The sequence below is a fragment of the Lonchura striata genome, chromosome 5 (assembly GCF_050655825.1).
Source record: "Lonchura striata isolate lonStrDom1 chromosome 5, ASM5065582v1, whole genome shotgun sequence".
NCBI lineage: Eukaryota > Metazoa > Chordata > Aves > Passeriformes > Estrildidae > Lonchura > Lonchura striata.
This window is the reverse complement of record NC_140707.1, coordinates 50,183,719-50,198,812: the sequence shown is the minus strand read 5'-3', so window position 1 is coordinate 50,198,812 and position 15,094 is coordinate 50,183,719. Positions and strand designations below refer to the sequence as shown.

At 36.9% G+C, this 15,094-nt stretch overlaps 1 long non-coding RNA gene across 1 annotated transcript in view; it reads left to right on the top strand.

The window, feature by feature from the left end:
* The first annotated feature begins 533 nt into the window (after positions 1–533).
* The window catches only part of LOC146767367 (uncharacterized), a 36,927-nt gene continuing 22,366 nt past the window's right edge, over positions 534–15,094 (top strand). The window contains exon 1 of the long non-coding RNA XR_014955700.1: positions 534–8,575. This is a non-coding gene — a long non-coding RNA (uncharacterized LOC146767367). The remainder of the gene's footprint in view (positions 8,576–15,094) is intronic.

The window sequence follows — 15,094 nt, the reverse complement described above, 5'->3', positions numbered from 1 at the left end:
TGGGAGAGAAAACACGTGGATGCGTGTTTGATAAAACCAGTTTATTGTTGTGTGTGTACATGGTATTAGTCAGATTAGGCAAAGACAGCAATGTGTAATTTGAAGAGCATCACAGTAATGGCATTAATGAAAACTTAATGTGAAATATTAGTTATCTTGTAGTGTTGGGTGTTTTTAAAAATTTTTATTTATCTGTTTATTTATTTCACTTTCCCAAAGGTTTTTTCACTTTCCCAAAGGGTGGTTGTGTAATGGAAAATCACAGGACTAGACCACAGAATCACAGACTGGGTAAGGTTGGAAGGGAGCACAGGAGTTCATCTGGTTCAACCTCCCTGCTCAAGCAGGGTCATCCCAGAGCACATGGCACAGGGTTGTGTATTCCAAACAGTTCCTGAATATCTTCAGGGAGGTCCAGGCTTGCAGAGTTCAGGAAGCTTATCAGCATTGAAAATAGGACCTTGAGTTGGAAACCCTGAGGCAAGTTTTTCCAGAAGTTTCCGTCTCTGCAATACCCAGATGGGAATTGCATGAATTGCAATTCCCATGTCCCATGAATTGCAAATCTAAGAACAATATTGCCAGTAAAATGTAGTTATTCTGTTCCAAACTGTAGAAATTGTATTATTAACGAACAGCTTCAAGGCTTTCTGAAACCTTTATATGCCTTGATATGTTCTGGTTTAATACTGTTGACTGCTACAAATAATCCTTTTGTTATACTCATCTTAGTTTTGAAGCAGAAATTCAATGTTGGTATGGCACAGAAGACAACTTTCTTTCAATGTCTGTTTTAGGATTTTCAATTGTGAATTGAACAGATACTCCAAATTACTTTTATATTTCAGTGATTCCTAAAAAGTCAGTGATAGAGAATGATATAATAGGGTTAGGTGGAAGTCAACAATTTTAAAAATGTAAGAGTAAAAGGAAATTCTACTCCTGTGAATGTTTTTGTTTTCATACAGTTGTTGCTATGAAAATTGCTGTACTACGAATATGCTTCCCCTGACTAGCAATGGTTCAAGTGGTTCAGGCAGGACAATAGAGATAATTAGTCTTGATGATTTTTCCATTGTGATTAGTAATGGAAACACAAATGAAATAAGTTCTCTGTATTTTTGGGGCTTGGGGGTGGGGAGGTGGGAGAGGACAAAGGAAGTAGAAAAATATCAGCTCATCAGCAAGGGGTACAAAAATCAGACAAATTATCAGAAGAGGCTGTTAAAGAGGGCTTACAGAAAAAAAAAAAAAAAAGAAAGGAAGCACTGCAGAAGGTTTTGAGAAGGTTTTGTTGGCTTAAAGTGTTTGGTCATACTTTTGAAGCAAGCAAACAAAGTGTTGAAAGCCCACTACTCAGAGGACATTCAACTACTTATACCAAAAAGCTCAATCCATTTATTCCAGTCCTTCTGTGACTGTTTTTTAGTCAATTCTTGATCTGTGAGGAAACTTTCCTTTTTGTCCTATGGTGTCTTTAGATTATGTAAGAGCTTTGAAGAACAAAATTAATGAAGAGGGAGGAAAAGGGAGAGACAGAGACATTTTTAACAATGTAGAGGAGAATGGAAGTAGAGTATAGGAAAGATCTGTGCATGTACATAATAATTTCATTCTACTCATATATAATCCTGGGAGATGGGTAATGATGTAGCAAAAATTAGCAATGACACTAGATTTTCAAAGCAGTCAGATGAAAGGTGACTGTCAAAAAGTCTCAGCTTTTGTGTTTCATCACTTTCTGTGCATGGGTCAGGAGCTTTCAGCTATCTATTACTACCCAGTAAAGATCATCACTGTTTTTTATACTATGAAGTACTAAAGAATAGTAGGAAAGAAGCAAACAGAAAATCTGAGGTTACCATTACATCTTTTTCTAAAATTGTGTCTGTTCCATCATATGATTTGAGTCCTATCTTCTCATGAGAAGGTTGTAAACAGCATGGAGGTCTTCTGTGTGGAAGAGAGAGGAGGTAGACACATGAAAAGGATAAAAAATTCAGAATGTTTTGAAGACATAAATACAATAATCATCCACTGCTGAGTACAAGGGAAACAGTAGATTTCACTAAACAACAGAAAAGCAGAATTTTTGCATAGTTTTGCAAATCTTATCAAGATTTTCCACAGGACCCCAGAAATTAAAAGAGATGAGCAATTGTGAAAATTAACATTAGAAAGATTTCTCAAATTCTATTGAATACAATGCTAAAGTGTCTGGCTTGAGAACCAAAATGATATCACTAAAGTTACTGTAGTCTCACAGACCTTTGCTCCTTTGACCAAAGGATGACTTTTGGTCATTCAATAAGTCTCCATTTTACGAACTGAAGTGAAAGAAAATGAAGGAAAATGTTAAAAAGACCCCCCACTCCACCCTGGCCTATTTTATAGATCCAGATTTTTTTTTCCTAAACACTGCTACTGTCACTGATAGAATTGTGTCTTCCAGGTTAAGGCAAACGGAGTGTGCAGATCTTATAGCCAGGTACTTTATTTCCTAATTGTCTGCATTCTTGTGTGCTTTATCCTATAAGGAAAGAGCAGAAAATCCTTAGAATGTATCTAAAGCATATATCTGCGTGTATCTTTCTGTATGCATCATTCAAATGCTTCTTGAAAAGTTCAGCTGTATGCTAGCCAATTTGTATCTTTTGAGCTTACAACCCCAAATTTACATTAGAACCCTGTTCTCTGAGCCCAAATCCAAAATGGGGAAATTTGCATTTCTGGAAAGTAAGTGGGTGAGAGAGAAGAACTTTGAGCCTTCTTCAGCTTGAAAATGTTGCACCCAGACCTGCAGTGCAGTTGGCTTGGGCCATCCATCTGGTCTCTTTCTTTAGAGAGCAGATGAGGAAACACCTCTTGCCAGAAAAAAGGGTACCCAAACCACTGGATTATACTGCTTGCTCTTTTAATAGATCTAGGCTGTTGGGAAGGGGTGAAAAAGGCTTTTGGGATCAGGAGGGAGGAAAGACTATTTACTTGCTCTCTAATATTTCTGACAGCTTCAGCAGTCTGGATTTTTGAATCAAGACTTGGCAAATACAGCAGGTGCCTTTGCTGTCACTGAGGCAAGGAATAGTTGCTGCTAAGACTGGAAAATGTACCTTACTTCCTTGGTTCCCCTGGATGCTGGACATAGCCAGATAATGCTGCTGGCGGTCAGAGCATCCTGATATGACAGAGCAAGACAAAGGCTGTGACATAAAGCCTGTCATATCAAATTAATTTCCTGAATGTGGAGGGAGAGTGTTTGCTCACTTAAAAACACAAAGAACCCGAGGTTACTCACAAGATGTGTAAGTGATCTGTTATGCCAAAGACTGAGGGGAAATGGAGAAAGGGTGAGGTACAAGACATGAGGAAGAAAACTGCACAAAGGATAGCAAGAGGGAGGGACAGGTTTGAAGTAGGCAGATACATGTCACTAGGAAGAACTAGTGTGGCTAGGTCTAAAAATGCTTTTTGGATTTTTATCAGTTGCAGTGCCTCTCTGCATGTCCTTCCTACAGCTGAAGAATAGCAGCCTAGTGCCTCCTGCTAGGCACCTGCTGAGCAGCTCTGGATGAAGGAGATGAGCAATGAGACTTTGTACATCTCCATGCAGAGAGACCCTTTCTGATGCTTTCTTGGCAATCTGTGTCTTTTTGCATAGACTTGGTGAGATTCATTTATGCAGGGAGAGTTTTGATATTTGCAAGAATATAACATGATTTTAAATAAAAGTAATCTGCTTTTCTATGCTGGTTCTATATATATATACTCTCAATTAGTGTCATAAAGATAAGTAAGTGCCTAAAAAACATACTTATGATTTCTTTTGATTAGTGAAAGTTGCAGTGCAAAGTACAAATAATCTTAAAACTTTCCACTTTGGCCTTGTATTAAGAAGAGTAGATTTTGGCATTTTGTGTGTACGTATGCTACACAAAACTGATGGTGATAGTCTCTTGTTGAAAAACAGCTCAGTTTTGGTCCAGAGCATATGTGAACATACTGTCTCTCAGCAATTAAATCAGTGCTCATATGCTCTTTTTTATGACAAGAGAATTTGTAAATATTGGTAGTTTATTATGAAACAATCTTGGGGAAGAAAACCAGGCTGGCATAAGCTTCTTGCTGTTTCACTGTCAGAAATAATTAAATACTATTTTTAATTTAAATTATTAATAATAATGGTTTCTGCAGAATTTCTTGGAGCAGATTTACTCTTTAAAAGTATTTAATAGTTTCTGCTTTATTTGAAATAAAGTTCACATATTACTGTAAAATAAGTGTTTTGCTTATGTGATGTCCTTTAAACAGTAGAATTAAAGTAAATGTTGACTACTGTTGTAGCAATGGTTGTAGTAGTACATGATTGCATCTTTAACCTTAGCCTTAACCTCATGCCTTAATCATGGCATGAAAAACCTCCAGACTGGAATGATGATGATATGTAGTAACTCTGATCCAGGCAAAATATAATATATTTTTCTGGGTGCAGTTCAAGGTAGTAAGACAGTGGACAGATTGTTGGTGGTAATGTGCAGGTTAAACATACTGAATTATTACTTGCTATCTAAAAGTCTTTTAACAATTATTGTGATGGATTATACAGATCTAAAAATTGATTCAGAGGGCTAAAGTGAGTTGTATGCCAGACACTTAAGAGGGAGAACCAGCCTTGCAGTCCCAAAGAAGCAGTTTCATCCAAGAGATGCTGAAGAACTTTTCCATTTTTGGAGAAAAATTCTAGTTACATTAATAGTTAGTTAAAAATAAAAAATATATTTTCCCTCCTCCTTTCCCCTTTTTCACCCTTCTTTTGCTGCTCCTATATCGTGCTGTCCATTTCTGTCCTGAGCTATTGATCATCCTGATAATTTAATCTATTATAATTCCTCTATTTCTATCTTCCATCCTGTGTCATGTTTTCCTTCTGGGCCATGCAGCCCAGTGTCTTCCTTTTGGACCAGTCTGAGAGCTTTGCAGTGCTGCTTCCTGCAATGCTCATTCTCCTTAAAGACCAAAACAAAGAAAATTGGTAAATTCAAACAAACCGCACACAAATTAACAAAATATTCAGAGAGCACCTAATAATTAGTCACACGCAGTTATGTTTCCTTCATGTGGAGACATAACTTATCCACTATTTTTATTTCAGTATAAATGTCTAGGTGTCTTCTTTACATGTTCAGTTCCTATTTGGGAAAGAAACCTTCACTTGGTTCTCCTCTGTGATGTTCCAGAGGCTCACACGCCCCACCACTATTACACCAGTGCCACCTTCTGCTATAATGTGCTTGAGTTGACAGGTGCTAAAATTTGAGGCAACAGCTAAGCCTTCAAAAGTAGGGCTTATGAACATTTCAAAACTTCTTGAGCTTCCAGAATTATTATTAGTATCTTCTGACACCCTTGGAGACTACACCAAAGTAGTCGGAAATTTGACTGCAGTTCCTTCCCCATCCTCCACCTCCAAATCAACAAAACTTTTAAAGAAGTAAGTTCTTCCTTGATCTTTGCTATTGAGTTATGATATGTAGCAGTTCATAGCAATTTTTAAGCAAATGCATCAGGCAGACTATATTTCTGTGATCATTTCCAGCTTTCAGTTTTTCCAGGAATATCATTCATGTCCAAACAAATGTGTCCTATATTGTTGAAGTCTTTGATATGCTGAGAAAGAGTAAATCATAGGAGTTAAATTAAGAATATTAAATAGGGTACAAAATATGAAAAAAAAAAATGGAGCTGCTCTGTAAGTGGATTTTAATGGGAGGAAAAAAATCAGTATGCTCTTCATACATGTTTTTTGTAGGAACAGTGATAGATAATAAAATATTTAAGAACAGAGCATATAATGCAGGCTTCTAAGCATTTTAAACTGCTATTATATTTTGCCCCTCTATTTTAGAAGTTCCATGTTTTAGCTGACAATCAACCCATTCACATGAAAGTCCTTTTCATTTTATTCTGTCTTGTCAGTTGGAAGCTCAGTACTTTAGCAAATCTACAGTGTCTGATTTTTCTTTTGATGGCTGAAATCAGAGACAACTCTCCCCACTATTTCAGTGTATTTGGATTACCAAAGAATTGAAATGTATTCAAATGAGTGGAATAATAACCATAGAATTGCTAGGTTTGGAAAAAAACTGAGATCATTGTACCCAACCATTAACCCAGAGCTACCATGTTTAAACCATGTCTGCAAGTACCCCATTCACCAGCTTTTTAAAACATTTCCAGGGATGGTGATTCCACCACAAATAATAATGATAATGATATAAAAAATAAAACAACAACTTTAAAAAACCCTGCCACTGATGCATCACTTTCAGAGCAAACTTGGACTGCTTCAAGTACAATACTCCTCTGCTCTTTATTCCTATCTTGCTGAAGCTTAGATCCTGTGGAAAGAAACTTGTCTCTATAAGCACCCTTTATTGCTACCCTCATCTTTTTACTGATAACACTCTTTCTCCCCTTAAAAGCCTATTTCAAATAATTTCTTTATAAAATATGCAATGATGCTACATAAAATGTTAATAACTCTTGGTTATGTAGGTTGTCTACATTGTGAGATCAAGGTATATGAACCTTGCTCTCTTTTGCACTCTTGAGTCTTATTTTTGGGGAGTTGCTCATCTTTTTAAGTTGATAGCTTTTGACTATTAATTGTTTAGAATATACTAGGGCAAATGACTAACTGGAAATTGGAAAGAGAAGCTGGATAGTAGGAATAACAAGGTCAGTGGAAGACTTTATAGTACTATGTATTAAAGCTGAAGACTGAAGCCTGATCTAATCCATAATCATGGTGTGGGAAGAGGAGCAAGGATCTGAGCTACACAGAACTTGCAATTTTATGATGCTGGATATGGGGGAGGAAGGGAAGATTTTGAATCCTATTTTTGCTAGGAGTAGCTAGCTTGATTCTGGCAATGGCTGTTCCATATATCCAAACTACTCCAAAATGAAGACCAATGAAAACTTGTATATGCAAGCAAATGTCTAATCTTCAGAAGTGCCATGCATGTAGCAACTCTCTCTAGAGCAAAATGACTGGTAGACGACATAAAAATCTTGCTCTGGTAGCTCTGGTGCTTACTGTGCGGTCTTGCTGATTTGATTTTAACTTCAAATACTTTTCTTTCCTGTATTTGCTCTTATTTCAATGAGAAATTCAGTAAATAATACTTGATTTTTTTTAACATTGACAAATTTTGTTAATTTCAAATGCTCATGGAAAATTTAAATGCCTAGTTAAAGCTTTTAACGTTATGATCCTGACAGCTCAAAATCATAATCAACTCACTCAATTATTTTTGTCAGAAAAGAGTGCAAACATCTAAGATAGTTCTGCAGACTAATTTGTGGAACTGGGTGTTGCTTCACAAAGATCACAATACTTTAAGAAGTATTGATTAAATGGAAGCAGATTTCACTTAAATAATTTTCTGCTCAGGGGATAATATAAAAATGTCTATTGGCAACTTATTTTTAACTTCTAAACTGCATTCCATGTGCACTTCCAACACATAATCCCTGCTTAAATTTTGAAAGGCATTGTACAGAAAGTCATATAACTAAATAATAAGGATTTAATTTTGTATAAACTCTAAGTAGAACATGAATGCTACTTTAAACTTGTTCCCTACCATAGATTTAGTTAAAGTTGGCTTTCTTACTATTCCTATCTTCATATTATCAAAATGAAATTAGCGATAAAATACAGAGCTTTTAAAAGGCAATAGGACAGATAGGATCTGCTTGTATTGAAAATGGAAATGCAACTGAACCTTCTTTCTTGTCGGTGGTCATTTGCTGTTGGCTTTTATTTCTCAAATGTTGTTGTGAGGGGAGCTACTTAAAACCTCAAATGTATTCTGGCTTCAGGGACATTCTTCACAATATATTTCATTGTTCCATTGACATATGCTGCTACAGAACTGGCAATAGTGATACAGTTTAGACACAGGGTGTTGCCTTGGTCACTTGATCATGTGGTGGAGCAAAAATTTCTGGTGCAGGCAGTGTGTAGTCCTTGATCAGTTTAAGGGCTACTGCTGCTGGTGGTGCAGTGCGTGGGAAGGTGGATAATGCTTCCTTCAATTGCCATGGCAGCATGGTTCAGCTCTCCAGGGCCTTCCTGTTATTCACTGTCACGCTTCCACCCTTTTCCAAGGCAGAATTAGCTTACTTTAATATCTTTCTCAAGGAGAGTTCTTGTTCTGGGCATGCAACTATGGAAAAACATAAAAAAAAAAAAAAAATCTCTGAGGAATTTCGGCCTGAATTCCTGGAAATACTCAGTATGAGGCACAGCTAGTGATTAGAAATGTATCTGGCAGAGACTATGGGATTTCTCCATCATTCAGCTTCCCTCTTTGTGAGCAAAGGCAGGTTCACATCAGCATTCATATAATTTTGTCTTAACTGCTGCTGCTTCTTTGTATAAAGACTTCAAATGGTGTTTTTCTTACTAGCCTTCCTAGCAGATGCTCCCATGGTGCTAGGATCTGGGAGCCTCAATATGATGAATTAGTCGCCTGCTCCAATATCTTTATAGGCTGAAGATACCAGCTCCGTAAGAAGAATTTCATTAGCTTCTTTCCCCTTGTGTGTGTTCTTTCTTTTTCTAATGTTTAGTCTTCAGCCTTACGAGAAGGTTACATAAGGTTTACCAATATTTGTAAGTATCGTGATTGCTAGTAAAACAAACCTGGCCACAAAAGTCTTCTCGTCTTGGTAGAAAAGGATAACAGGGAACCAGGATTAAACAGGACTCTTCTAAACTTTAACCCTTCAACCTAGCAAAGATATTAAACACATCTCATTTAGCACACCCACTTGTAATATTGCTATAATTTGAAAATAAGATGTACCAATATAAGAAGTGGCAGGTAACTGCAGGAATCCGTACAGGGAGAAACAGAGGTCCCTAATGTTCTCTTCTTTTTGGCACTTAACTCCTTTGTCATGGGTGAGTAGAATGCTGCATCAATTAACTTTGGTCAGAAATATACAGAATTTCTCAATTTTTGAATATTTGCTATTTTTTTTTCCACTTAGGTTTACATATTTACTTGTACCTGAATGAATTAGTGAGATATTTAGTGGAACCTACTATGGATGTAGAATATTTTTTTGTAAATATGAAAAAGTATGAACACATCCTTATTTTCTTTTCTGTACTTGACTAGATGAACTTACAGGGAATTGGAGCAGTTCAATGACTGTTAAACCTCTGTTTCTTCTTAAGAGGCACAACCAGAAAGTATGTACCTCTTGTGTCCATAAAGTTTTTGTGAACCTTAATGAATACTGAGAATTGCAGAGTAGCAGAATCAGTCAGCAACTATTGGTATTAGGTAAGAAAATGTTAATTTGTTATTTTTTTTTAATCACAGTATGAGATATATTTGCTACAGATGAAAGATTCTTAATTAAATGTGTTTAAAAATCAAAGCTTTGGCAATTGAGTAGTCTAGTGCAGCTGATTAGAAGGGTCATACTTTCAAATATTAGGGCATTTTTATCACCAGAGGGCACTATCCTTCCAGGCTAAAATTAAACTTGTTATATAGGTTTACATATTTTTTTTTAATCTAAGAAAAAGAATCTCAGGCAATGGCATTGGAGTTTTTTTCTTATGTATATGTTCATTTAAATAGCTTCATTCTGATCATCCTCTCCTTTATGTTTTCCATATTTCTATATGAAGAATATCCAGGTTGATGTTAGACTAGTTTAAGAAACCCCAAAAGATTTGCAGAAAATGCAAAAGTTCTATGTTGTTGTGCACTGGCAAAGACTGCTTTGTCACAATCCAGCTGCTATTATAGAAACAGACCTGCATTTGAAAAGATTTGAAAAATACTTTGTGCAGAGTATTCCCTCCTGTCTCCCCACTGAGGTGTTCTTTAGGCTGCTGGTTTGTTTTTATTCTCTCCAACCAACCAGTGCTCAGCAGCTGACAGGATAGGCAGCTTGTGAGTAATGCTGACCACACCCCAGCACAAAGTGCTCCTTTTTGTAGGTGGTTCCTGCTGGGATTTTCTCTTGCTGACTATTGTGTTCCAGTGACCAGCACTGCACAGATTCCAGTTGCTAGTTGTCCTCCTCTCATGGCAGTATGGGAAAGAGTAAAAGTCACAACTGACACAGTGGTGGCTGCAGAGCAGAAACAGTCTGCAGCAGCATGAATCCAAGATGCTGTTTCCTTGTAGCATACAGTGATATTTAGACTTTTGTAAGTAGTATTATGCACTAGAAGCATTAATGCTATGAATATATATCTTAAGTTTTTATTTGTACACTGCCTATGTTAATGTAATTCTTCTATTAAACAAGACTTTAATTAGTTTTTTGGACTACAGACATCTTTATTTTTTGTGTCATTACTAGCTGTGTGTTAGCTCTTCCCAAGTTCTGGTAAATCAGTTGCATGGGTATAGCACTAAGACATCACATCCCTTAGATTTGCCAGCATAAAACATCATATCCCTTGGATTTGCCTGCATTGCATTAGCTGTGGTACGATTCTGGACTGAATTCCTTTCTCAAATATTCCAGAGGTTATGATCTTGAACAGATATTAAAACTCACCTGATTCCTAGAAATTATGAACACCCATAGCTCTTGCTTGTAAAAAGATATTTGTAATTGTCAAGTTATTAATCCAAACTTGTGATTGACAGAAAGAGAGATAATAGGGGAAATGGTTCAGTGTTCTTTGTTGCCTTGCACACCGTTGCTGCTTAGTTCCGGGTACTGATGATAACTGCAGATTTAAGAAGACTAAGAGACCACAGCTCTCCAGCCCTACATAATTTTGTGTTTCACCTGTAGCAGCAGGCTGTGTATGAAGGAATGAGTTCTTGGTGTTACGTGTTGGAAGCATCCACTATAGAAACAAGAAAACCTGCTCTCCTGGATGACTACAAATATGATCCTTCTTTTATGGGCAAAAGAAGGCTTTGCTTTGTGGAAGGGAACGCTCACAAGGAATGGTCTGAAGGAAAAAGAAATTTAGTTAACCTTTGCTACCCACAAAGTTTCCCATGGTGTTCATGGGAATGTCTTTTAGTAAAGCAGATCTCTTCTCTGAGTATGTCCTCTTAGCATCAGGCCTCAATATGCCCCTTATGCCTGATGGGTTCCTATGGCTGACTCCTTATTTTCCTGAGTGCTTGATCTGCTTTTGACTGGTCACAATGATAGCTCTAAATCCAGAGCTATCACAAACCACCATGTACAGTCACAGGGAGCTGCTTGCACAGAGCAAGATGGGATTTGTTTTCCCATAGGAAAATCTTTTAAATCTTTTTGCAAGAAAAAGATTAAAACAACAAATCCTCAGATGCACACAGCCTTATCTAAATCTGGCTATTTACAAGCTTAGGCAGGTCCTTGCTGCCCAGTTACAATCTGCTTCTCTGCAGAATCTCTTTTTGACATGCTGTGGTTTTTCAAGTGTTTCCAAGTTCTGTTTACATTTTCTGCTGAAGATTTCCTGTTCAGAAGTTTTTCTTCAGGCTTTTAATCTCCTTGAAGAAGAAGGTGTAGAAAAGCATGAAAAGAATATATAGCTTCAATTTGGTGCATGATTACAGTCACCAGTGGCCTTTGGCTCTAGCTCTCCAAAAGTCACTCAAGCTGATGCAACTACTTGATTAACTCTTACCTGATTATTGGAATCATCAAAACAGTGGAGATGCAACATTTGTTAGATCCATGTTTGTCTTACCATACCAGAATATCAAAACCAGGAATCTGTTTTCAAAGTATTTCTAGCTATGATGTAATTAAATGGTTGGGAGTATTCTAACAATCTACATTGACAATAACAAATGTCAAAATGATTGTACTTTCTCTATTCAGGAAAAGCTCTAAAGTATTTTTCAAGAGGTCTTATCCTTTACTTTTTTATTAATAAAATGAGTGGTACAATTATTTTCATTTGCAGAGAGCAGATTTTAGCAAACTATAACCACTTCTGAAAATCCTAATCAGTTTCTGAAGAACTTCTAAATAATATAAAATGCAAATATTATAGTACCTTGCATAATACCTTACATTATTAATGTCCCCAGAACTTTGCAGTCACTGGTATTTTCTTTAGTGAGGATGACAATATCTTACTCTGAAAAATATCTTGCAGTTGGCAATGTGGGTGATTAGTGTTTGAGAACATGTCCTTTCTAATACATGTAGAACTTGCAAGACCTTAGCAAACTGAAAAGATAATTTTTGGTCTTTAAAAATCCAAAATGAAATAGAAACCACCTTTATAGAATTCTTGAATTGTAGCATCAATATGTAGCTAGTTGCTCACTTCAGTGAGCAGTACAATTTGTTTTGTGCCATTTGCAGCATTTGTCACTAACTTCTGTGGCAACTGGTCTTCATGGATACAACTAGAATGTCTTTTATTTTATAAACATATATATTTGTGTATGTGGTAGAGAGATATATGTGCATGTGTATGTGTATAGCTGCATAAAATTATCTCCCTCAGTCACTGAATGTGGCTGCATTTGTAATTGTAAGGCTGCATGACTGAAAAAAGTGGTTGGTGAGAGTGTTTTTACTATTTAAATATCACATTTAGTTGGGCAGACTTTAGAAGGAGAGTTCAGTCTTCAAAAAGAAAGTAAATTCATTGAGTCCTCTCAATACCTTTCTTCCCCAAGAGGACAGCAGTGGTGAAACCTGCTTATGGATTTGGTGTTTAACAGCTGCTTTATGGTTAACACCTCAACAGCAAAACTGCAATTAATTGCATGAGTCCTTGGAGTGACGTGGCTTGCATATGCCAAAGAATTGTTAAGGATTTGAATGCTTAATGATGGAAGCTTCCTTCTGCCTTTCTGTTTTTCTGTGGCAGTAGACACTGTTGATATAAAATCCATCCAAGGAAATGAATCTGAATTTGAGACTGTGCAATTTTCACTATTGTTTATAGATTCCCACCCTAGCTTTAAATGAGGCAACTTGGGTACTGGTAGAAACCTTGCTGCAGCAACACAAGACTTACCATGGGTAATTTTCTTTTCTTGGAAGCGGGATAAACTATCCTCTGCTGAGCATCATGTGTCCATGTCTGGCAGACTCAGGCTTTCTCATTTCAAGCTTACTCAGATCCCTACACCATATGGTAGTCTGCAGGGTAGCTATGGCCCTTTGAATTGAAATAGAAGCAAAACTGAATACAAGAAAGGTAGAGTTTTGAGTGACAGTCTAAAAGCAGCAATCATGGGGTAACTGGCAATGATAGACACTGGAGGAAGCTTCTCTGGTTTTACAGAAGACAGCTGTTCTCTCTGATGGGAGTCTACATGGGAGAGCTGCTCTGTGTATGAAAGACATAATGTAAAGCAAAACTTCAGGTGGGAAATATTTAGCTAAATCTGACTGTCCTTTTTTGCCTACCTGTCAGTTTACTTTTTGCAAGCTTTAGGGTTGAGTCAGAAATGCAAGTTGAAGTAAACAGTTAAGGATATGGAAGTCAAAAAATAAGAGAAAAAAGAGCAGAGAAATGTTATATCCTGCTGCTAGTGCAGAGCTCTGGTTTGCAACCCACCCACCTTCTGGATTACCATTCAGATCTGATGCTTTTTGTGTCTCAGAGTTATTTTCTCCTGCACCCTCCATTATGCAATAACAAGTATCAAATATGATCTGCTCAGCTATGTAATCGACAGCTGAATTGAATTTGTCCCACTACTGAAGAAGAGGTCCTTGTGCAAATTTGCATACTGTTCTTGCATCTTTTCCTGTTGTCTCAGCAGTTACTCTGTTGGTTCTCTGTTCTGGGCAGTCTGCCTTTAAACGATAAGCACTGCAAGGGCTGATTTAAGGGGAGGAAGTTAAAGTTTTGCTGTTCTTACAGGATGTGCTTTTGTGATATAGATGTGCCAACATGGTGTTAATTACTACTTCTTTAATAGCTTAGGTGATAGAAAGACTGGTATCAACTCTTCCAAATTTTGTTGTTCATAAATTTTAGATGGCTGCATCACATTGGTAATGACACTCATGTTTTTAAATCTCACAGAATGCATCTTGAAAGGAAATTAAATCCTAAATATTTTGTGAAAGCAGAAACAGTTCTGAAAATGTTCCCCAACACAGGCTCTCAAGTATACAGGGTCGTGATTCTTCCCTGTCTCCTGCTTATATAGTAATTTGCACCTCTGTGGGAAGAGAGTATCCAGTAGAATTGGGTAGCATTTCAGCTGAAAACCTGTCTACACAATTACAGTACCTGAGGATATGGATGGTCAAACCTGTAGTACTTACATGAGAATCCAAAATTTTAAAATAATATTTCTGTGACTCATCTTTCCACCTGCACAGCTGTCACACACATCCTTCTTGGTGGTATATAGAAGATACTTCTCTAACATCTCTAAATTTAGAAAAGAATATATGTTCAATGTCAAAAGATTGTAGAATCTCTCCACTAAAAATTTCAGGATGAGATTCAGAGTTCTTTGGCTTTGGCATGCTACCTCTAGTCTAAGGGCTTTGCTACACAGTAGAACTTATCCTCTGCTGAATTTTTTTGAATATAAAATGTTTTACATTCTCTGGGAAATTAACTCATTAGTGATAATATACTGTGTTGCTTGGAAGTAGCAGTAAACTCCTCCTTGTTTTTATTATTTATTATTGCATGCTTACATTTGTCTGCATTGCATGGTGCTTTGGCAGGTCTCCATTTGCCCTCCCACGTTGCTCAGACCACCTGGTCTGTTACCTGTAACTGCTCTGCAATTACACAGATAGAGCATTTGTTCCCATGTTTAAATGCTGGGGAGCAATGATATTAATTTCTTTCCTGCTTTCAAGTTCTAGCGATCTGTACAATCACCATGGTTTTCTTTTCAAGTCTTGTTTTCTTGCCTTCATCCAACCAGTTCAAAAATAATAAAAAAATTATCCCCAGAGGACAGAGATTTGTCAGAGGGAAGCAGTTCTCCAAAATTCAGACATCATAAAGTGGTGAGGATGTTAATGTTGCTAATGTGGATGGTAGAACAGAGCCATGAATTCAGGACATATATGCTGTGTCAGAAATCATAAATGTGAAACCACCTTG